Source organism: Hesperophylax consimilis, chromosome 2, assembly GCF_061612785.1.
Source record: "Hesperophylax consimilis isolate HC1 chromosome 2, BYU_Hcon_1.0, whole genome shotgun sequence".
Lineage (NCBI taxonomy): Eukaryota > Metazoa > Arthropoda > Insecta > Trichoptera > Limnephilidae > Hesperophylax > Hesperophylax consimilis.
Genome location: NC_142837.1, coordinates 28,138,476 through 28,162,814, shown reverse-complemented (window position 1 = coordinate 28,162,814; position 24,339 = coordinate 28,138,476).

Below are 24,339 nucleotides of genomic sequence, written 5' to 3'. Positions count from 1 at the left end.
TAAAATTTTGCATTCATTCTAGGAATTAAAGTCTGAAGAAGAATCAATAATAATATCTCAAAAAAGGAGCTTTTTCGAAAAAGTGTTTAGTCTTACGGCACAAATGTAAGACTTGGGTTCGAACTTTGGTTACCATCTCCTCAGGCACTATGATGCCGAACGGACTGAAATTTTGCATACCTGCTAGGAATTATATTCTGAAGAAGAATCAATAAAAATTTCTACAAAATTGAGCACTTTTGAAAAAATATTAGGTCTTACGGGCACAAATGTAAGACTTGGGTTCGAACTTTCGATGCCATTTCCTCAGGCTCTATGTTGCCGAACGGACTGAAATTTTGCAGTCCTGCTAAGAATTATATTCTGAAGAAGAATCAATAACAATGTCTACAAAATGGAGCACTTTTGAAAAAATATTTAGTCTTAAGGCACAAATGTAAGACTTGGGTTCGAACTTTCGGGGCCAATTTCTCAGTCTCAATGATGCCGAACGGACTAAAATTTTGCATTCATGCTAGGAATCATAGTCTGAAGAAGAATCAATAATAATATCTCAAAAAAGTTTTGAAAAAATGTTTAGTCTTACCGGCACAAATGTAAGACTTGGGTTCGAATTTTAGAAGCCATTTTTTCATGCTCTATGATGCCGAACGGACTGAAATTTTGCATATGTACTGAGAATTATATTTTAAATAAGAATGAATAATAATTTCTACAAAAAGGAGCACTTTTGAAAAAATATTCTTTCTTACGGGCACAAATGTATGACTTGGGTTCGAACTTTAGATGCAGTTACTCAGGCTCTATGATGCCGAACGGATTGAAATTTTACATACATCCTAGGAATCATAGTCTGAAGAAGAATCGAAAATAATATATCAATAAAATAACACTTTTGAAAAAAAGATTTGTTTTACGGAAACAAATGTAAGACTTGGGTTCAAACTTTAGATGCCATTTTCTCAGGCTTCATGATGTCGAACAGACTAAAATTTTGCATTCATTCTAGGAATTAAAGTTTGAAGAAGAATCAATAATAATATCTCAAAAAAGGAGCTTTTTCGAAAAAGTGTTTAGTCTTACGGCCCAAATGTAAGACTTGGGTTCGAACTTTAGATGCCATTTCTTCAGGCTCTATGATACCGAACGGACTTATATTTTGCATACATGCTAGGAATCATAGTCTGAAGAAGAATCAATAATAATATCTCAATAAAATAACACTTTTGAAAAAATGTTAAGACTAATCGGCACCAAAGTAAGACTTGAGTTCGAACTTGAGGTGCCATTTCTTCAGGCTCCATGATGCCGAACGGACTGAAATTTTGTATTTATGCAAGGAATCATAGTCTGAAAAGAATCAATAATAAAATCTCAAAAAAGTAACACTTTTGAAAAAATGTTTAGTCTTACGGGCACAAATGTAAGACTTGGGTTCGAACTTTGGATGCCATTTTCTCAAGCTTCACTGTGTCGAACAGACTAAAATTTAGCATTCATTCGAGGAATTAAAGTTTGAAGAAGAATCGATAATAATATCTCAAAAAAGGAACGTTTTTGAAAATGTTTTTAGTCTTACGGCCCAAATGTAAGACTTGGGTTCGAACTTAAAATGCCATTTCTTAAGGCTCTATGATACCGAACGGACTTATATTTTGCATACATGCTAGGAATCATAGTCTGAAGAAGAATCAATAATAATATCTCAATAAAATAACACTTTTGAAAAAATGTTAAGACTAATCGGCACCAATGTAAGACTTGAGTTCGAACTTGAGGTGCCATTTCCTCAGGCTCTATGTTGCCGAACGGACTGAAATTTTGCATACCTGCTAAGAATTATATTCTGAAGAAGAATCAATAACAATGTCTACAAAATGGAGCACTTTTGAAAAAAAATTTAGTCTTACGGGCACAAATGTAAGACTTGGGTTCGAACTTTGGATGCCATTTTCTCAAGCTTCACTATGTCGAACAGACTAAAATTTAGCATTCATTCTAGGAATTAAAGTTTGAAGAAGAATCGATAATAATATCTCAAAAAAGGAACGTTTTTGAAAATGTTTTTAGTCTTACGGCCCAAATGTAAGACTTGGGTTCGAACTTAAAATGCCATTTCTTAAGGCTTTATGATACCGAATGGACTTATATTTTGCATACATGCTAGGAATCATAGTCTGAAGAAGAATCAATAATAATATCTCAATAAAATAACACTTTTGAAAAAATGTTAAGACTAATCGGCACCAAAGTAAGACTTGAGTTCGAACTTGAGGTGCCATTTCTTCAGGCTCCATGATGCCGAACGGACTGAAATTTTGTATTTATGCAAGGAATCATAGTCTGAAAAGAATCAATAATAAAATCTCAAAAAAGTAACACTTTTGAAAAAATGTTTAGTCTTACGGGCACAAATGTAAGACTTGGGTTCGAACTTTGGATGCCATTTTCTCAAGCTTCACTATGTCGAACAGACTAAAATTTAGCATTCATTCTAGGAATTAAAGTTTGAAGAAGAATCGATAATAATATCTCAAAAAAGGAACGTTTTTGAAAATGTTTTTAGTCTTACGGCCCAAATGTAAGACTTGGGTTCGAACTTAAAATGCCATTTCTTAAGGCTCTATGATACCGAACGGACTTATATTTTGCATACATGCTAGGAATCATAGTCTGAAGAAGAATCAATAATAATATCTCAATAAAATAACACTTTTGAAAAAATGTTAAGACTAATCGGCACCAATGTAAGACTTGAGTTCGAACTTGAGGTGCCATTTCCTCAGGCTCTATGTTGCCGAACGGACTGAAATTTTGCATACCTGCTAAGAATTATATTCTGAAGAAGAATCAATAACAATGTCTACAAATTGGAGCACTTTTGAAAAAATATTTAGTCTTACGGGCACATATGTAAGACTTGGGTTCGAACTTTCGGGGCCAATTTCTCAGGCTCAATGATGCCGAACGGACTAAAATTTTGCATTCATTCTAGGAATTAAAGTTTGAAGAAGAATCGATAATAATATCTCAAAAAAGGAACGTTTTTGAAAATGTTTTTAGTCTTACGGCCCAAATGTAAGACTTGGGTTCGAACTTAAAATGCCATTTCTTAAGGCTCTATGATACCGAACGGACTTATATTTTGCATACATGCTAGGAATCATAGTCTGAAGAAGAATCAATAATAATATCTCAATAAAATAACACTTTTGAAAAAATGTTAAGACTAATCGGCACCAATGTAAGACTTGAGTTCGAACTTGAGGTGCCATTTCCTCAGGCTCTATGTTGCCGAACGGACTGAAATTTTGCATACCTGCTAAGAATTATATTCTGAAGAAGAATCAATAACAATGTCTACAAATTGGAGCACTTTTGAAAAAATATTTAGTCTTACGGGCACATATGTAAGACTTGGGTTCGAACTTTCGGGGCCAATTTCTCAGGCTCAATGATGCCGAACGGACTAAAATTTTGCATTCATTCTAGGAATTAAAGTCTGAAGAAGAATCAATAATAATATCTCAAAAAAGGAGCTTTTTCGAAAAAGTGTTTAGTCTTACGGCACAAATGTAAGACTTGGGTTCGAACTTTGTTTACCACTGAACTTTTGCATACCTGCTAAGAATTATATTCTGAAGAAGAATCAATAACAATGTCTACAAAATGGAGCACTTTTGAAAAAATATTTAGTCTTACGGGCACATATGTAAGACTTGGGTTCGAACTTTCGGGGCCAATTTCTCAGGCTCAATGATGCCGAACGGACTAAAATTTTGCATTCATTCTAGGAATTAAAGTCTGAAGAAGAATCAATAATAATATCTCAAAAAAGGAGCTTTTTCGAAAAAATGTTTAGTCTTATCGGCACAAATGTAAGACTTGGGTTCGAATTTTAGATGCCATTTTTTCATGCTCTATGATGCCGAACGGACTGAAATTTTGCATATGTACTGAGAATTATATTTTAAATAAGAATGAATAATAATTTCTACAAAAAGGAGCACTTTTGAAAAAATATTCTTTCTTACGGGCACAAATGTATGACTTGGGTTCGAACTTTAGATGCCATTTACTCAGGCTCTATGATGCCGAAAGGATTGAAATTTTACATACATCCTAGGAATCATAGTCTGAAGAAGAATCGAAAATAATATATCAATAAAATAACACTTTTGAAAAAATGTTTAGTCTTACGGGCACAAATGTAAGACTTAAGTTCGAACTTTGGATGCCATTTCCTCAAGCTTCATGATGTCGAACAGACTAAAATTTAGCATTCATTCTAGGAATTAAAGTCTGAAGAAGAATCGATAATAATATCTCAAAAAAGGAACGTTTTTGAAAATGTTTTTAGTCTTACGGCCCAAATGTAAGACTTGGGTTTGAACTTTAGATGCCATTTATTCAGGCTCTATGATACCGAACGGACTTATATTTTGCATACATGCTAGGAATCATAGTCTGAAGAAGAATCAATAATAATATCTCAATAAAATAACAATTTTGAAAAAATGTTAAGACTAATCGGCACCAATGTAAGACTTGAGTTCGAACTTGAGGTGTCATTTCCTCAGGCTCCATGATGCCGAACGGACTGAAATTTTGTATTTATGCAAGGAATCATAGTCTGAAAAGAATCAATTATAAAATCTCAAAAAAGTAACACTTTTGAAAAAATGTTTAGTCTTATCGGCACAAATGTAAGACTTGGGTTCGAACTTTAGATGCCATTTCCTCAGGCTCTTTGATGCCGAACGGACTCAAATTTTGCATACCTGTTAGAAATAATTTTGTGAAGAAGAATCAATAATAATTTCTACAAAAGGAGTACTTTTAAAAAATAGTCATTCTTACGAGCACAAATGTAAGACTTGGGTTCGAACTTAAGATGCCATTTCCTCGGGCTCTATGATACCGAACGGACTGAAATTTTGCATACATGCTAGGAATCATAGTCTGAAGAAGAATCAATAATAATATCTAAAAAAAAAAAACACTTTTGAAAAAATGTTTAGTCTTACGGGCACAAGTAAGACTTGGGTTCGAACTTTGGATGCCATTTCCTCAAACTTCATGATGAAGAACAGACTCACATTTTGCCTTCATGCTAGGAATTAAAGTCTGAAGAAGAATCAATTATAATATCTCACAAAAGTCGCTTTTTGAAAAAGTGTCAAGTCTCACGGGCACAAATGTAAGACTTGGGTTTGAACTTGAGATGCCATTTACTCAGGCACTATGATGCCGAACCGACTGAAATTTTGCATACCTGCTACGAATTATATACTGAATAATAATCAATAATAATTTCAAAAAAAGGAGCACTTTTGAAAAAATATTCATTCTTACGGGCACAAATGTATGACTTGGGTTCGAACTTGAGATGCCATTTCCTCGGGCTCTATGATACCGAACGGACTGAAATTTTGCATACATGCTAGGAATCATAGTCTGAAGAAGAATCAATAATAATATCTCAATAAAATAACACTTTTGAAAAAATGTTTAGTCTTACGGGCACAAATAAGACTTGGGTTCGAACTTTGGATGCCATTTCCTCAAACTTCATGATGCAGAACAGACTCACATTTTGCCTTCATGCTAGGAATTAAAGTCTGAAGAAGAATCAATTATAATATCTAACAAAAGTCGCTTTTTGAAAAAGTGTCAAGTCTCACGGGCACAAATGTAAGACTTGGGTTCGAACTTGAGATGCCATTTACTCAGGCACTATGATGCCGAACCGACTGAAATTTTGCATACCTGCTACGAATTATATACTGAATAATAATCAATAATAATTTCAAAAAAAGGAGCACTTTTGAAAAAATATTCATTCTTACGGGCACAAATGTATGACTTGGGTTCGAACTTGAGATGCCATTTCCTCGGGCTCTATGATACCGAACGGACTGAAATTTTGCATACATACTAGGAATCATAGTCTGAAGAAGAATCAATAATAATATCTCAATAAAATAACACTTTTGAAAAAAAGATTTGTTTTACGGAAACAAATGTAAGACTTGGGTTCAAACTTTAGATGCCATTTTCTCAGGCTTCATGATGTCGAACAGACTAAAATTTTGCATTCATTCTAGGAATTAAAGTCTGAAGAAGAATCAATAATAATATCTCAAAAAAGGAGCTTTTTAAAAAAAGTGTTTAGTCTTACGGCACAAATGTAAGACTTGGGTTCGAACTTTGGTTACCATCTCCTCAGGCACTATGATGCCGAACGGACTGAAATTTTGCATACCTGCTAGGAATTATATTCTGAAGAAGAATCAATAATAATTTCTACAAAATTGAGCACTTTTGAAAAAATATTAGGTCTTACGGGCACAAATGTAAGACTTGGGTTCGAACTTGAGATGCCATTTACTCAGGCACTATGATGCCGAACCGACTGAAATTTTGCATACCTGCTACGAATTATATACTGAATAATAATCAATAATAATTCCTAAAAAAGGAGCACTTTTGAAAAAATATTCATTCTTACGGGCACAAATGTATGACTTGGGTTCGAGCTTTAGATGCCATTTCTTCAGGCTCTATGATACCGAACGGACTTATATTTTGCATACATGCTAGGAATCATAGTCTGAAGAAGAATCAATAATAATATCTCAATAAAATAACACTTTTGAAAAAATGTTAAGACTAATCGGCACCAATGTAAGACTTGAGTTCGAACTTGAGGTGCCATTTCCTCAGGCTCCATGATGCCGAACGGACTGAAATTTTGTATTTATGCAAGGAATAATAGTCTGAAAAGAATCAATAATAAAATCTCAAAAAAGTAACACTTTTGAAAAAATGTTTAGTCTTATCGGCACAAATGTAAGACTTGGGTTCGAATTTTAGATGCCATTTTTTCATGCTCTATGATGCCGAACGGACTGAAATTTTGCATATGTACTGAGAATTATATTTTAAATATGAATGAATAATAATTTCTACAAAAAGGAGCACTTTTGAAAAAATATTCTTTCTTACGGGCACAAATGTATGACTTGGGTTCGAACTTTAGATGCCATTTACTCAGGCTCTATGATGCCGAAAGGATTGAAATTTTACATACATCCTAGGAATCATAGTCTGAAGAAGAATCGAAAATAATATATCAATAAAATAACACTTTTGAAAAAATGTTTAGTCTTACGGGCACAAATGTAAGACTTAATTTCGAACTTTGGATGCCATTTCCTCAAGCTTCATGATGTCGAACAGACTAAAATTTAGCATTCATTCTAGGAATTAAAGTCTGAAGAAGAATCGATATTAATATCTCAAAAAAGGAACGTTTTTGAAAATGTTTTTAGTCTTACGGCCGAAATGTAAGACTTGGGTTTGAACTTTAGATGCCATTTATTCAGGCTCTATGATACCGAACGGACTTATATTTTGCATACATGCTAGGAATCATAGTCTGAAGAAGAATCAATAATAATATCTCAATAAAATAACACTTTTGAAAAAATGTTAAGACTAATCGGCACCAATGTAAGACTTGAGTTCGAACTTGAGGTGCCATTTCCTCAGGCTCCATGATGCCGAACGGACTGAAATTTTGTATTTATGCAAGGAATCATAGTCTGAAAAGAATCAATTATAAAATCTCAAAAAAGTAACACTTTTGAAAACATGTTTAGTCTTATCGGCACAAATGTAAGACTTGGGTTCGAACTTTAGATGCCATTTCCTCAGGCTCTATGATGCCGAACATACAGAAATTTTGCATACCTGCTAGGAATTATATTCTGAAGAAGTATCAATAATAATTTCTACAAAAAAGAGCACTTTTGAAAAAATATTCACTCTTACGACCACGAATGTAAGATTAGGGTTCGTATTTTGGATGCCATTTTCTCAGGCTTCGTGATGTCGAACAGACTTAAACTGAGCATTTATTCAAGGAATTAAAGTCTGAAGAAGAATCGATAATAATATCTCAATAAAAGAGCGTTTTTGCAAAGTTTTTAGTCTGACGGCCAAAATGTAAGACTTGGGTTCGAACTTTGATTCCAATTTCCTCAGGCTTTATGATGCTAAACGGCCTGAAATTATGCATATATTCTATGAATTAAAGCCTGAAGTAGAATCAATAATCATTTCTTGAAAACCGAGCACTTTTGAAAAATATTCGTTCTAACGGGCCAAATGTAGGACTTGGGTTCGAATTTGGATGCCATTTCCTCGGCCTCTATGATGCCGAACGGACTTTTATTTTGCCTACATTCTTGGAATGATAGTCTGTAGAAGAATAAATAATAATATCTCAAAAACGTAACACTTTTGAAAAAATAATTTGTCTTTCGGGCACAAATGTTAGACTTGGGTTCGAACTTTAGATGCCATTAACTCAGGCTCTATGATGCCGAACGGACTGAAATTTTACATACATGCTAGGAATCATAGTCTGAAGAAGAATCAATAATAATATCTCAATAAAATAACACTTTTGAAAAAAAGATTTGTTTTACGGAAACAAATGTAAGACTTGGGTTCGAACTTTGGATGCCTTTTTCTCAGGCTTCATGATGTCGAACAGACTAAAATTTTGCATTCATTCTAGGAATTAAAGTCTGAAGAAGAATCAATAATAATATCTCAAAAAAGGAGCTTTTTCGAAAAAGTGTTTAGTCTTACGGCACAAATGTAAGACTTGGGTTCGAACTTTGGTTACCATTTCCTCAGGCACTATGATGCCGAACGGACTGAAATTTTGCATACCTGCTAGGAATTATATTCTGAAGAAGAATCAATAATAATTTCTACAAAATTGAGCACTTTTGAAAAATATTAGGTCTTACGGGCACAAATGTAAGACTTGGGTTCGAACTTTCGATGCCATTCCCTCAGGCTTTATGTTGCCGAACGGACTGAAATTTTGCATACCTGCTAAGAATTATATTCTGAAGAAGAATCAATAACAATGTCTACAAAATGGAGCACTTTTGAAAAAATATTTAGTCTTACGGGCACAAATGTAAGACTTGGGATCGAACTTTCGATGCCAATTTCTCAGGCTCAATGATGCCGAACGGACTAAAATTTTGCATTCATGCTAGGAATCATAGTCTGAAGAAGAATCAATAATAATATCTCAAAAAAGTTTTGAAAAAATGTTTAGTCTTACCGGCACAAATGTAAGACTTGGGTTCGAATTTAAGATGCCATTTTTTCATGCTCTATGATGCCGAACGGACTGAAATTTTGCATATGTACTGAGAATTATATTTTAAATAAGAATGAATAATAATTTCTACAAAAAGGAGCACTTTTGAAAAAATATTCTTTCTTACGGGCATAAATGTATGACTTGGGTTCGAACTTTAGATGCCATTTACTCAGGCTCTATGATGCCGAACGGATTAAAATTTTACATACATCCTAGGAATCATAGTCTGAAGAAGAATCAATAATAATTTCTACAAAATTGAGCACTTTTGAAAAATATTAGGTCTTACGGGCACAAATGTAAGACTTGGGTTCGAACTTTCGATGCCATTCCCTCAGGCTTTATGTTGCCGAACGGACTGAAATTTTGCATACCTGCTAAGAATTATATTCTGAAGAAGAATCAATAACAATGTCTACAAAATGGAGCACTTTTGAAAAAATATTCATTCTTACGGGCACAAATGTATGACTTGGTTTCGAACTTGAGATGCCATTTCCTCGGGCTCTATGATACCGAATGGACTGAAATTTTGCATACATGCTAGGAATCATAGTCTGAAGAAGAATCAATAATAATATCTCAATAAAATAAGACTTTTGAAAAAAAGATTTGTTTTACGGAAACAAATGTAAGACTTGGGTTCAAACATGAGATGCCATTTTCTCAGGCTTCATGATGTCGAACAGACTAAAATTTTGCATTCATTCTAGGAATTAAAGTCTGAAGAAGAATCAATAATAATATCTCAAAAAAGGAGCTTTTTCGAAAAAGTGTTTAGTCTTACGGCACAAATGTAAGACTTGGGTTCGAACTTTGGTTACCATCTCCTCAGGCACTATGATGCCGAACGGACTGAAATTTTGCATACCTGCTAGGAATTATATTCTGAAGAAGAATCAATAATAATTTCTACAAAATTGAGCACTTTTGAAAAAATATTAGGTCTTACGGGCACAAATGTAAGACTTGGGTTCGAACTTGAGATGCCATTTACTCAGGCACTATGATGCCGAACCGACTGAAATTTTGCATACCTGCTACGAATTATATACTGAATAATAATCAATAATAATTTCTAAAAAAGGAGCACTTTTGAAAAATATTCATTCTTACGGGCACAAATGTATGACTTGGGTTCGAGCTTTAGATGCCATTTCTTCAGGCTCTATGATACCGAACGGACTTATATTTTGCATACATGCTAGGAATCATAGTCTGAAGAAGAATCAATAATAATATCTCAATAAAATAACACTTTTGAAAAAATGTTAAGACTAATCGGCACCAATGTAAGACTTGAGTTCGAACTTGAGGTGCCATTTCCTCAGGCTCCATGATGCCGAACGGACTGAAATTTTGTATTTATGCAAGGAATAATAGTCTGAAAAGAATCAATAATAAAATCTCAAAAAGAAACACTTTTGAAAAAATGTTTAGTCTTATCGGCACAAATGTAAGACTTGGGTTCGAATTTTAGATGCCATTTTTTCATGCTCTATGATGCCGAACGGACTGAAATTTTGCATATGTACTGAGAATTATATTTTAAATAAGAATGAATAATAATTTCTACAAAAAGGAGCACTTTTGAAAAAATATTCTTTCTTACGGGCACAAATGTATGACTTGGGTTCGAACTTTAGATGCCATTTACTCAGGCTCTATGATGCCGAAAGGATTGAAATTTTACATACATCCTAGGAATCATAGTCTGAAGAAGAATCGAAAATAATATATCAATAAAATAACACTTTTGAAAAAATGTTTAGTCTTACGGGCACAAATGTAAGACTTGGGTTCGAACTTTGGATGCCATTTCCTCAAGCTTCATGATGTCGAACAGACTAAAATTTAGCATTCATTCTAGGAATTAAAGTCTGAAGATGAATCGATAATAATATCTCAAAAAAAAGAACGTTTTTGAAAATGTTTTTAGTCTTACGGCCCAAATGTAAGACTTGGGTTCGAACTTTAGATGCCATTTCTTCAGGCTCTATGATACCGAACGGACTTATATTTTGCATACATGCTAGGAATCATAGTCTGAAGAAGAATCAATAATAATATCTCAATAACATAACACTTTTGAAAAAATGTTAAGACTAATCGGCACCAATGTAAGACTTGAGTTCGAACTTGAGGTGCCATTTCCTCAGGCTCCATGATGCCGAACGGACTGAAATTTTGTATTTATGCAAGGAATCATAGTCTGAAAAGAATCAATAATAAAATCTCAAAAAAGTAACACTTTTGAGAAAATGTTTAGTCTTATCGGCACAAATGTAAGACTTGGGTTCGAACTTTAGATGCCATTTCCTCAGGCTCTTTGATGCCGAACGGACTCAAATTTTGCATACCTGTTAGAAATAATTTTGTGAAGAAGAATCAATAATAATTTCTACAAAAGGAGTACTTTTAAAAAAATAGTCATTCTTACGAGCACAAATGTAAGACTTGGGTTCGAACTTAAGATGCCATTTCCTCGGGCTCTATGATACCGAACGGACTGAAATTTTGCATACATGCTAGGAATCATAGTCTGAAGAAGAATCAATAATAATATGTCAATAAAATAACACTTTTGAAAAAATGTTTTGTCTTACGGGCACAAGTAAGACTTGGGTTCGAACTTTGGATGCCATTTCCTCAAACTTCATGATGCAGAACAGACTCACATTTTGCCTTCATGCTAGGAATTAAAGTCTGAAGAAGAATCAATTATAATATCTAACAAAAGTCGCTTTTTGAAAAAGTGTCAGGTCTCACGGGCACAAATGTAAGACTTGGGTTCGAACTTGAGATGCCATTTACTCAGGCACTATGATGCCGAACCGACTGAAATTTTGCATACCTGCTACGAATTATATACTGAATAATAATCAATAATAATTTCAAAAAAAGGAGCACTTTTGAAAAAATATTCATTCTTACGGGCACAAATGTATGACTTGGGTTCGAACTTGAGATGCCATTTCCTCGGGCTCTATGATACCGAACGGACTGAAATTTTGCATACATACTAGGAATCATAGTCTGAAGAAGAATCAATAATAATATCTCAATAAAATAACACTTTTGAAAAAAAGATTTGTTTTACGGAAACAAATGTAAGACTTGGGTTCAAACTTTAGATGCTTTCTCAGGCTTCATGATGTCGAACAGACTAAAATTTTGCATTCATTCTAGGAATTAAAGTCTGAAGAAGAATCAATAATAATATCTCAAAAAAGGAGCTTTTTCGAAAAAGTGTTTAGTCTTACGGCACAAATGTAAGACTTGGGTTCGAACTTTGGTTACCATCTCCTCAGGCACTATGATGCCGAACGGACTGAAATTTTGCATACCTGCTAGGAATTATATTCTGAAGAAGAATCAATAAAAATTTCTACAAAATTGAGCACTTTTGAAAAAATATTAGGTCTTACGGGCACAAATGTAAGACTTGGGTTCGAACTTTCGATGCCATTTCCTCAGGCTCTATGTTGCCGAACGGACTGAAATTTTGCAGTCCTGCTAAGAATTATATTCTGAAGAAGAATCAATAACAATGTCTACAAAATGGAGCACTTTTGAAAAAATATTTAGTCTTAAGGCACAAATGTAAGACTTGGGTTCGAACTTTCGGGGCCAATTTCTCAGTCTCAATGATGCCGAACGGACTAAAATTTTGCATTCATGCTAGGAATCATAGTCTGAAGAAGAATCAATAATAATATCTCAAAAAAGTTTTGAAAAAATGTTTAGTCTTACCGGCACAAATGTAAGACTTGGGTTCGAATTTTAGAAGCCATTTTTTCATGCTCTATGATGCCGAACGGACTGAAATTTTGCATATGTACTGAGAATTATATTTTAAATAAGAATGAATAATAATTTCTACAAAAAAGAGCACTTTTGAAAAAATATTGTTTCTTACGGGCACAAATGTATGACTTGGGTTCGAACTTTAGATGCAGTTACTCAGGCTCTATGATGCCGAACGGATTGAAATTTTACATACATCCTAGGAATCATAGTCTGAAGAAGAATCGAAAATAATATATCAATAAAATAACACTTTTGAAAAAAAGATTTGTTTTACGGAAACAAATGTAATACTTGGGTTCAAACTTTAGATGCCATTTTCTCAGGCTTTATGATGTCGAACAGACTAAAATTTTGCATTCATTCTAGGAATTAAAGTCTGAAGAAGAATCAATAATAATATCTCAAAAAAGGAGTTTTTCGAAAAAGTGTTTAGTCTTACGGCCCAAATGTAAGACTTGGGTTCGAACTTTAGATGCCATTTCTTCAGGCTCTATGATACCGAACGGACTTATATTTTGCATACATGCTAGGAATCATAGTCTGAAGAAGAATCAATAATAATATCTCAATAAAATAACACTTTTGAAAAAATGTTAAGACTAATCGGCACCAAAGTAAGACTTGAGTTCGAACTTGAGGTGCCATTTCTTCAGGCTCCATGAAGCCGAACGGACTGAAATTTTGTATTTATGCAAGGAATCATAGTCTGAAAAGAATCAATAATAAAATCTCAAAAAAGTAACACTTTTGAAAAAATGTTTAGTCTTACGGGCACAAATGTAAGACTTGGGTTCGAACTTTGGATGCCATTTTCTCAAGCTTCACTATGTCGAACAGACTAAAATTTAGCATTCATTCGAGGAATTAAAGTTTGAAGAAGAATCGATAATAATATCTCAAAAAAGGAACGTTTTTGAAAATGTTTTTAGTCTTACGGCCCAAATGTAAGACTTGGGTTTGAACTTAAAATGCCATTTCTTAAGGCTCTATGATACCGAACGGACTTATATTTTGCATACATGCTAGGAATCATAGTCTGAAGAAGAATCAATAATAATATCTCAATAAAATAACACTTTTGAAAAAATGTTAAGACTAATCGGCACCAATGTAAGACTTGAGTTCGAACTTGAGGTGCCATTTCCTCAGGCTCTATGTTGCCGAACGGACTGAAATTTTGCATACCTGCTAAGAATTATATTCTGAAGAAGAATCAATAACAATGTCTACAAAATGGAGCACTTTTGAAAAAATATTTAGTCTTACGGGCACAAATGTAAGACTTGGGTTCGAACTTTGGATGCCATTTTCTCAAGCTTCACTATGTCGAACAGACTAAAATTTAGCATTCATTCTAGGAATTAAAGTTTGAAGAAGAATCGATAATAATATCTCAAAAAAGGAACGTTTTTGAAAATGTTTTTAGTCTTACGGCCCAAATGTAAGACTTGGGTTCGAACTTAAAATGCCATTTCTTAAGGCTTTATGATACCGAATGGACTTATATTTTGCATACATGCTAGGAATCATAGTCTGAAGAAGAATCAATAATAATATCTCAATAAAATAACACTTTTGAAAAAATGTTAAGACTAATCGGCACCAAAGTAAGACTTGAGTTCGAACTTGAGGTGCCATTTCTTCAGGCTCCATGATGCCGAACGGACTGAAATTTTGTATTTATGCAAGGAATCATAGTCTGAAAAGAATCAATAATAAAATCTCAAAAAAGTAACACTTTTGAAAAAATGTTTAGTCTTACGGGCACAAATGTAAGACTTGGGTTCGAACTTTGGATGCCATTTTCTCAAGCTTCACTATGTCGAACAGACTAAAATTTAGCATTCATTCTAGGAATTAAAGTTTGAAGAAGAATCGATAATAATATCTCAAAAAAGGAACGTTTTTGAAAATGTTTTTAGTCTTACGGCCCTAATGTAAGACTTGGGTTCGAACTTAAAATGCCATTTCTTAAGGCTTTATGATACCGAATGGACTTATATTTTGCATACATGCTAGGAATCATAGTCTGAAGAAGAATCAATAATAATATCTCAATAAAATAACACTTTTGAAAAAATGTTAAGACTAATCGGCACCAAAGTAAGACTTGAGTTCGAACTTGAGGTGCCATTTCTTCAGGCTCCATGATGCCGAACGGACTGAAATTTTGTATTTATGCAAGGAATCATAGTCTGAAAAGAATCAATAATAAAATCTCAAAAAAGTAACACTTTTGAAAAAATGTTTAGTCTTACGGGCACAAATGTAAGACTTGGGTTCGAACTTTGGATGCCATTTTCTCAAGCTTCACTATGTCGAACAGACTAAAATTTAGCATTCATTCTAGGAATTAAAGTTTGAAGAAGAATCGATAATAATATCTCAAAAAAGGAACGTTTTTGAAAATGTTTTTAGTCTTACGGCCCTAATGTAAGACTTGGGTTCGAACTTAAAATGCCATTTCTTAAGGCTCTATGATACCGAACGGACTTATATTTTGCATACATGCTAGGAATCATAGTCTGAAGAAGAATCAATAATAATATCTCAATAAAATAACACTTTTGAAAAAATGTTAAGACTAATCGGCACCAATGTAAGACTTGAGTTCGAACTTGAGGTGCCATTTCCTCAGGCTCTATGTTGCCGAACGGACTGAAATTTTGCATACCTGCTAAGAATTATATTCTGAAGAAGAATCAATAACAATGTCTACAAATTGGAGCACTTTTGAAAAAATATTTAGTCTTACGGGCACATATGTAAGACTTGGGTTCGAACTTTCGGGGCCAATTTCTCAGGCTCAATGATGCCGAACGGACTAAAATTTTGCATTCATTCTAGGAATTAAAGTTTGAAGAAGAATCGATAATAATATCTCAAAAAAGGAACGTTTTTGAAAATGTTTTTAGTCTTACGGCCCAAATGTAAGACTTGGGTTCGAACTTAAAATGCCATTTCTTAAGGCTCTATGATACCGAACGGACTTATATTTTGCATACATGCTAGGAATCATAGTCTGAAGAAGAATCAATAATAATATCTCAATAAAATAACACTTTTGAAAAAATTTTAAGACTAATCGGCACCAAAGTAAGACTTGAGTTCGAACTTGAGGTGCCATTTCTTCAGGCTCCATGATGCCGAACGGACTGAAATTTTGTATTTATGCAAGGAATCATAGTCTGAAAAGAATCAATAATAAAATCTCAAAAAAGTAACACTTTTGAAAAAATGTTTAGTCTTACGGGCACAAATGTAAGACTTGGGTTCGAACTTTGGATGCCATTTTCTCAAGCTTCACTATGTCGAACAGACTAAAATTTAGCATTCATTCTAGGAATTAAAGTTTGAAGAAGAATCGATAATAATATCTCAAAAAAGGAACGTTTTTGAAAATGTTTTTAGTCTTACGGCCCAAATGTAAGACTTGGGTTCGAACTTAAAATGCCATTTCTTAAGGCTCTATGATACCGAACGGACTTATATTTTGCATACATGCTAGGAATCATAGTCTGAAGAAGAATCAATAATAATATCTCAATAAAATAACACTTTTGAAAAAATGTTAAGACTAATCGGCACCAATGTAAGACTTGAGTTCGAACTTGAGGTGCCATTTCCTCAGGCTCTATGTTGCCGAACGGACTGAAATTTTGCATACCTGCTAAGAATTATATTCTGAAGAAGAATCAATAACAATGTCTACAAATTGGAGCACTTTTGAAAAAATATTTAGTCTTACGGGCACATATGTAAGACTTGGGTTCGAACTTTCGGGGCCAATTTCTCAGGCTCAATGATGCCGAACGGACTAAAATTTTGCATTCATTCTAGGAATTAAAGTCTGAAGAAGAATCAATAATTTCATCTCAAAAAAGGAGCTTTTTCGAAAAAGTGTTTAGTCTTACGGCACAAATGTAAGACTTGGGTTCGAACTTTGTTTACCATCTCCTCAGGCACTATGATGCCGAACGGACTTATATTTTGCATACATGCTAGGAATCATAGTCTGAAGAAGAATCAATAATAATATCTCAATAAAATAACACTTTTGAAAAAATGTTAAGACTAATCGGCACCAATGTAAGACTTGAGTTCGAACTTGAGGTGCCATTTCCTCAGGCTCCATGATGCCGAACGGACTGAAATTTTGTATTTATGCAAGGAATAATAGTCTGAAAAGAATCAATAATAAAATCTCAAAAAAGTAACACTTTTGAAAAAATGTTTAGTCTTATCGGCACAAATGTAAGACTTGGGTTCGAATTTTAGATGCCATTTTTTCATGCTCTATGATGCCGAACGGACTGAAATTTTGCATATGTACTGAGAATTATATTTTAAATAAGAATGAATAATAATTTCTACAAAAAGGAGCACTTTTGAAAAAATATTCTTTCTTACGGGCACAAATGTATGACTTGGGTTCGAACTTTAGATGCCATTTACTCAGGCTCTATGATGCCGAAAGGATTGAAATTTTACATACATCCTAGGAATCATAGTCTGAAGAAGAATCGAAAATAATATATCAATAAAATAACACTTTTGAAAAAATGTTTAGTCTTACGGGCACAAATGTAAGACTTAAGTTCGAACTTTGGATGCCATTTCCTCAAGCTTCATGATGTCGAACAGACTAAAATTTAGCATTCATTCTAGGAATTAAAGTCTGAAGAAGAATCGATAATAATATCTCAAAAAAGGAACGTTTTTGAAAATGTTTTTAGTCTTACGGCCCAAATGTAAGACTTGGGTTTGAACTTTAGATGCCATTTATTCAGGCTCTATGATACCGAACGGACTTATATTTTGCATACATGCTAGGAATCATAGTCTGAAGAAGAATCAATAATAATATCTCAATAAAATAACACTTTTGAAAAAATGTTAAGACTAATCGGCACCAATGTAAGACTTGAGTTCGAACTTGAGGTGTCATTTCCTCAGGCTCCATGATGCCGAACGGACTGAAATTTTGTATTTATGCAAGGAATCATAGTCTGAAAAGAATCAATAATAAAATCTCAAAAAAGTAACACTTTTGAAAAAATGTTTAGTCTTATCGGCACAAATGTAAGACTTGGGTTCGAACTTTAGATGCCATTTCCTCAGGCTCTTTGATGCCGAACGGACTCAAATTTTGCATACCTGTTAGAAATAATTTTGTGAAGAAGAATCAATAATAATTTCTACAAAAGGAGTACTTTTAAAAAATAGTCATTCTTACGAGCACAAATGTAAGACTTGGGTTCGAACTTAAGATGCCATTTCCTCGGGCTCTATGATACCGAACGGACTGAAATTTTGCATACATGCTAGGAATCATAGTCTGAAGAAGAATCAATAATAATATCTAAAAAAAAAACACTTTTGAAAAAATGTTTAGTCTTACGGGCACAAGTAAGACTTGGGTTCGAACTTTGGATGCCATTTCCTCAAACTTCATGATGAAGAACAGACTCACATTTTGCCTTCATGCTAGGAATTAAAGTCTGAAGAAGAATCAATTATAATATCTCACAAAAGTCGCTTTTTGAAAAAGTGTCAAGTCTCACGGGCACAAATGTAAGACTTGGGTTTGAACTTGAGATGCCATTTACTCAGGCACTATGATGCCGAACCGACTGAAATTTTGCATACCTGCTACGAATTATATACTGAATAATAATCAATAATAATTTCAAAAAAAGGAGCACTTTTGAAAAAATATTCATTCTTACGGGCACAAATGTATGACTTGGGTTCGAACTTGAGATGCCATTTCCTCGGGCTCTATGATACCGAACGGACTGAAATTTTGCATACATGCTAGGAATCATAGTCTGAAGAAGAATCAATAATAATATCTCAATAAAATAACACTTTTGAAAAAATGTTTAGTCTTACGGGCACAAGTAAGACTTGGGTTCGAACTTTGGATGCCATTTCCTCAAACTTCATGATGCAGAACAGACTCACATTTTGCCTTCATGCTAGGAATTAAAGTCTGAAGAAGAATCAATTATAATATCTAACAAAAGTCGCTTTTTGAAAAAGTGTCAAGTCTCACGGGCACAAATGTAAGACTTGGGTTCGAACTTGAGATGCCATTTACTCAGGCACTATGATGCCGAACCGACTGAAATTTTGCATACCTGCTACGAATTATATACTGAATAATAATCAATAATAATTTCAAAAAAAGGAGCACTTTTGAAAAAATATTCATTCTTACGGGCACAAATGTATGACTTGGGTTCGAACTTGAGATGCCATTTCCTCGGGCTCTATGATACCGAACGGACTGAAATTTTGCATACATACTAGGAATCATAGTCTGAAGAAGAATCAATAATAATATCTCAATAAAATAACACTTTTGAAAAAAAGATTTGTTTTACGGAAACAAATGTAAGACTTGGGTTCAAACTTTAGATGCCATTTTCTCAGGCTTCATGATGTCGAACAGACTAAAATTTTGCATTCATTCTAGGAATTAAAGTCTGAAGAAGAATCAATAATAATATCTCAAAAAAGGAGCTTTTTAAAAAAAGTGTTTAGTCTTACGGCACAAATGTAAGACTTGGGTTCGAACTTTGGTTACCATCTCCTCAGGCACTATGATGCCGAACGGACTGAAATTTTGCATACCTGCTAGGAATTATATTCTGAAGAAGAATCAATAATAATTTCTACAAAATTGAGCACTTTTGAAAAAATATTAGGTCTTACGGGCACAAATGTAAGACTTGGGTTCGAACTTGAGATGCCATTTACTCAGGCACTATGATGCCGAACCGACTGAAATTTTGCATACCTGCTACGAATTATATACTGAATAATAATCAATAATAATTCCTAAAAAAGGAGCACTTTTGAAAAAATATTCATTCTTACGGGCACAAATGTATGACTTGGGTTCGAGCTTTAGATGCCATTTCTTCAGGCTCTATGATACCGAACGGACTTATATTTTGCATACATGCTAGGAATCATAGTCTGAAGAAGAATCAATAATAATATCTCAATAAAATAACACTTTTGAAAAAATGTTAAGACTAATCGGCACCAATGTAAGACTTGAGTTCGAACTTGAGGTGCCATTTCCTCAGGCTCCATGATGCCGAACGGACTGAAATTTTGTATTTATGCAAGGAATAATAGTCTGAAAAGAATCAATAATAAAATCTCAAAAAAGTAACACTTTTGAAAAAATGTTTAGTCTTATCGGCACAAATGTAAGACTTGGGTTCGAATTTTAGATGCCATTTTTTCATGCTCTATGATGCCGAACGGACTGAAATTTTGCATATGTACTGAGAATTATATTTTAAATAAGAATGAATAATAATTTCTACAAAAAGAGCACTTTTGAAAAAATATTCTTTCTTACGGGCACAAATGTATGACTTGGGTTCGAACTTTAGATGCCATTTACTCAGGCTCTATGATGCCGAAAGGATTGAAATTTTACATACATCCTAGGAATCATAGTCTGAAGAAGAATCGAAAATAATATATCAATAAAATAACACTTTTGAAAAAATGTTTAGTCTTACGGGCACAAATGTAAGACTTAATTTCGACCTTTGGATGCCATTTCCTCAAGCTTCATGATGTCGAACAGACTAAAATTTAGCATTCATTCTAGGAATTAAAGTCTGAAGAAGAATCGATATTAATATCTCAAAAAAGGAACGTTTTTGAAAATGTTTTTAGTCTTACGGCCGAAATGTAAGACTTGGGTTTGAACTTTAGATGCCATTTATTCAGGCTCTATGATACCGAACGGACTTATATTTTGCATACATGCTAGGAATCATAGTCTGAAGAAGAATCAATAATAATATCTCAATAAAATAACACTTTTGAAAAAATGTTAAGACTAATCGGCACCAATGTAAGACTTGAGTTCGAACTTGAGGTGCCATTTCCTCAGGCTCCATGATGCCGAACGGACTGAAATTTTGTATTTATGCAAGGAATCATAGTCTGAAAAGAATCAATAATAAAATCTCAAAAAAGTAACACTTTTGAAAAAATGTTTAGTCTTATCGGCACAAATGTAAGACTTGGGTTCGAACTTTAGATGCCATTTCCTCAAGCTCTATGATGCCGAACATACAGAAATTTTGCATACCTGCTAGGAATTATATTCTGAAGAAGAATCAATAATAATTTCTACAAAAAAGAGCACTTTTGAAAAAATATTCACTCTTACGACCACGAATGTAAGATTAGGGTTCGTATTTTGGATGCCATTTTCTCAGGCTTCCTGATGTCGAACAGACTTAAACTGAGCATTTATTTTAGGAATTAAAGTCTGAAGAAGAATCGATAATAATATCTCAATAAAAGAGCGTTTTTGCAAAGTTTTTAGTCTGACGGCCAAAATGTAAGACTTGGGTTCGAACTTTGATTCCAATTTCCTCAGGCTTTATGATGCTAAACGGCCTGAAATTATGCATATATTCTATGAATTAAAGCCTGAAGTAGAATCAATAATCATTTCTTGAAAACCGAGCACTTTTGAAAAATATTCGTTCTAACGGGCCAAATGTAGGACTTGGGTTCGAATTTGGATGCCATTTCCTCGGCCTCTATGATGCCGAACGGACTTTTATTTTGCCTACATTCTTGGAATGATAGTCTGTAAAAGAATAAATAATAATATCTCAAAAACGTAACACTTTTGAAAAAATAATTTGTCTTTCGGGCACAAATGTTAGACTTGGGTTCGAACTTTAGATGCCATTAACTCAGGCTCTATGATGCCGAACGGACTGAAATTTTACATACATGCTAGGAATCATAGTCTGAAGAAGAATCAATAATAATATCTCAATAAAATAACACTTTTGAAAAAAAGATTTGTTTTACGGAAACAAATGTAAGACTTGGGTTCGAACTTTGGATGCCTTTTTCTCAGGCTTCATGATGTCGAACAGACTAAAATTTTGCATTCATTCTAGGAATTAAAGTCTGAAGAAGAATCAATAATAATATCTCAAAAAAGGAGCTTTTTCGAAAAAGTGTTTAGTCTTACGGCACAAATGTAAGACTTTGGTTCGAACTTTGGTTACCATTTCCTAAGGCACTATGATGCCGAACGGACTGAAATTTTGCATACCTGCTAAGAATTATATTCTGAAGAAGAATCAATAACAATGTCTACAAAATGGAGCACTTTTGAAAAAATATTTAGTCTTACGGGCACAAATGTAAGACTTGGGTTCGAACTTTCGATGCCAATTTCTCAGGCTCAATGATGAGGAACGGACTAAAATTTTGCATTCATGCTAGGAATCATAGTCTGAAGAAGAATCAATAATAATATCTCAAAAAAGTTTTGAAAAAATGTTTAGTCTTACCGGCACAAATGTAAGACTTGGGTTCGAATTTAAGATGCCATTTTTTCATGCTCTATGATGCCGAACGGACTGAAATTTTGCATATGTACTGAGAATTATATTTTAAATAAGAATGAATAATAATTTCTACAAAAAGGAGCACTTTTGAAAAAATATTCTTTCTTACGGGCATAAATGTATGACTTGGGTTCGAACTTTAGATGCCATTTACTCAGGCTCTATGATGCCGAACGGATTAAAATTTTACATACATCCTAGGAATCATAGTCTGAAGAAGAATCAATAATAATATCTCAATAAAATAACACTTTTGAAAAAATGTTTAGTCTTACGGGCACAAGTAAGACTTGGGTTCGAACTTTCGATGCCATTTCCTCAAGCTTCAAGATGCAGAACAGACTCACATTCTGCCTTCATGCTAGGAATTAAAGTCTGAAGAAGAATCAATTATAATATCTAACAAAAGAAGCTTTTTGAAAAAGTGTCAAGTCTCACGGGCACAAATGTTAGACTTGGGTTCGAACTTGAGATGCCATTTACTCAGGCACTATGATGCCGAACCGACTGAAATTTTGCATACCTGCTACGAATTATATACTGAATAATAATCAATAATAATTTTTAAAAAAGGAGCACTTTTGAAAAAATATTCATTCTTACGGGCACAAATGTATGACTTGGTTTCGAACTTGAGATGCCATTTCCTCGGGCTCTATGATACCGAACGGACTGAAATTTTGCATACATGCTAGGAATCATAGTCTGAAGAAGAATCAATAATAATATCTCAATAAAATAAGACTTTTGAAAAAAAGATTTGTTTTACGGAAACAAATGTAAGACTTGGGTTCAAACATGAGATGCCATTTTCTCAGGCTTCATGATGTCGAACAGACTAAAATTTTGCATTCATTCTAGGAATTAAAGTCTGAAGAAGAATCAATAATAATATCTCAAAAAAGGAGCTTTTTCGAAAAAGTGTTTAGTCTTACGGCACAAATGTAAGACTTGGGTTCGAACTTTGGTTACCATCTCCTCAGGCACTATGATGCCGAACGGACTGAAATTTTGCATACCTGCTAGGAATTATATTCTGAAGAAGAATCAATAATAATTTCTTCAAAATTGAGCACTTTTGAAAAAATATTAGGTCTTACGGGCACAAATGTAAGACTTGGGTTCGAACTTGAGATGCCATTTACTCAGGCACTATGATGCCGAACCGACTGAAATTTTGCATACCTGCTACGAATTATATACTGAATAATAATCAATAATAATTTCTAAAAAAGGAGCACTTTTGAAAAATATTCATTCTTACGGGCACAAATGTATGACTTGGGTTCGAGCTTTAGATGCCATTTCTTCAGGCTCTATGATACCGAACGGACTTATATTTTGCATACATGCTAGGAATCATAGTCTGAAGAAGAATCAATAATAATATCTCAATAAAATAACACTTTTGAAAAAATGTTAAGACTAATCGGCACCAATGTAAGACTTGAGTTCGAACTTGAGGTGCCATTTCCTCAGGCTCCATGATGCCGAACGGACTGAAATTTTGTATTTATGCAAGGAATAATAGTCTGAAAAGAATCAATAATAAAATCTCAAAAAGAAACACATTTGAAAAAATGTTTAGTCTTATCGGCACAAATGTAAGACTTGGGTTCGAATTTTAGATGCCATTTTTTCATGCTCTATGATGCCGAACGGACTGAAATTTTGCATATGTACTGAGAATTATATTTTAAATAAGAATGAATAATAATTTCTACAAAAAGGAGCACTTTTGAAAAAATATTCTTTCTTACGGGCACAAATGTATGACTTGGGTTCGAACTTTAGATGCCATTTACTCAGGCTCTATGATGCCGAAAGGACTGAAATTTTACATACATCCTAGGAATCATAGTCTGAAGAAGAATCGAAAATAATATATCAATAAAATAACACTTTTGAAAAAATGTTTAG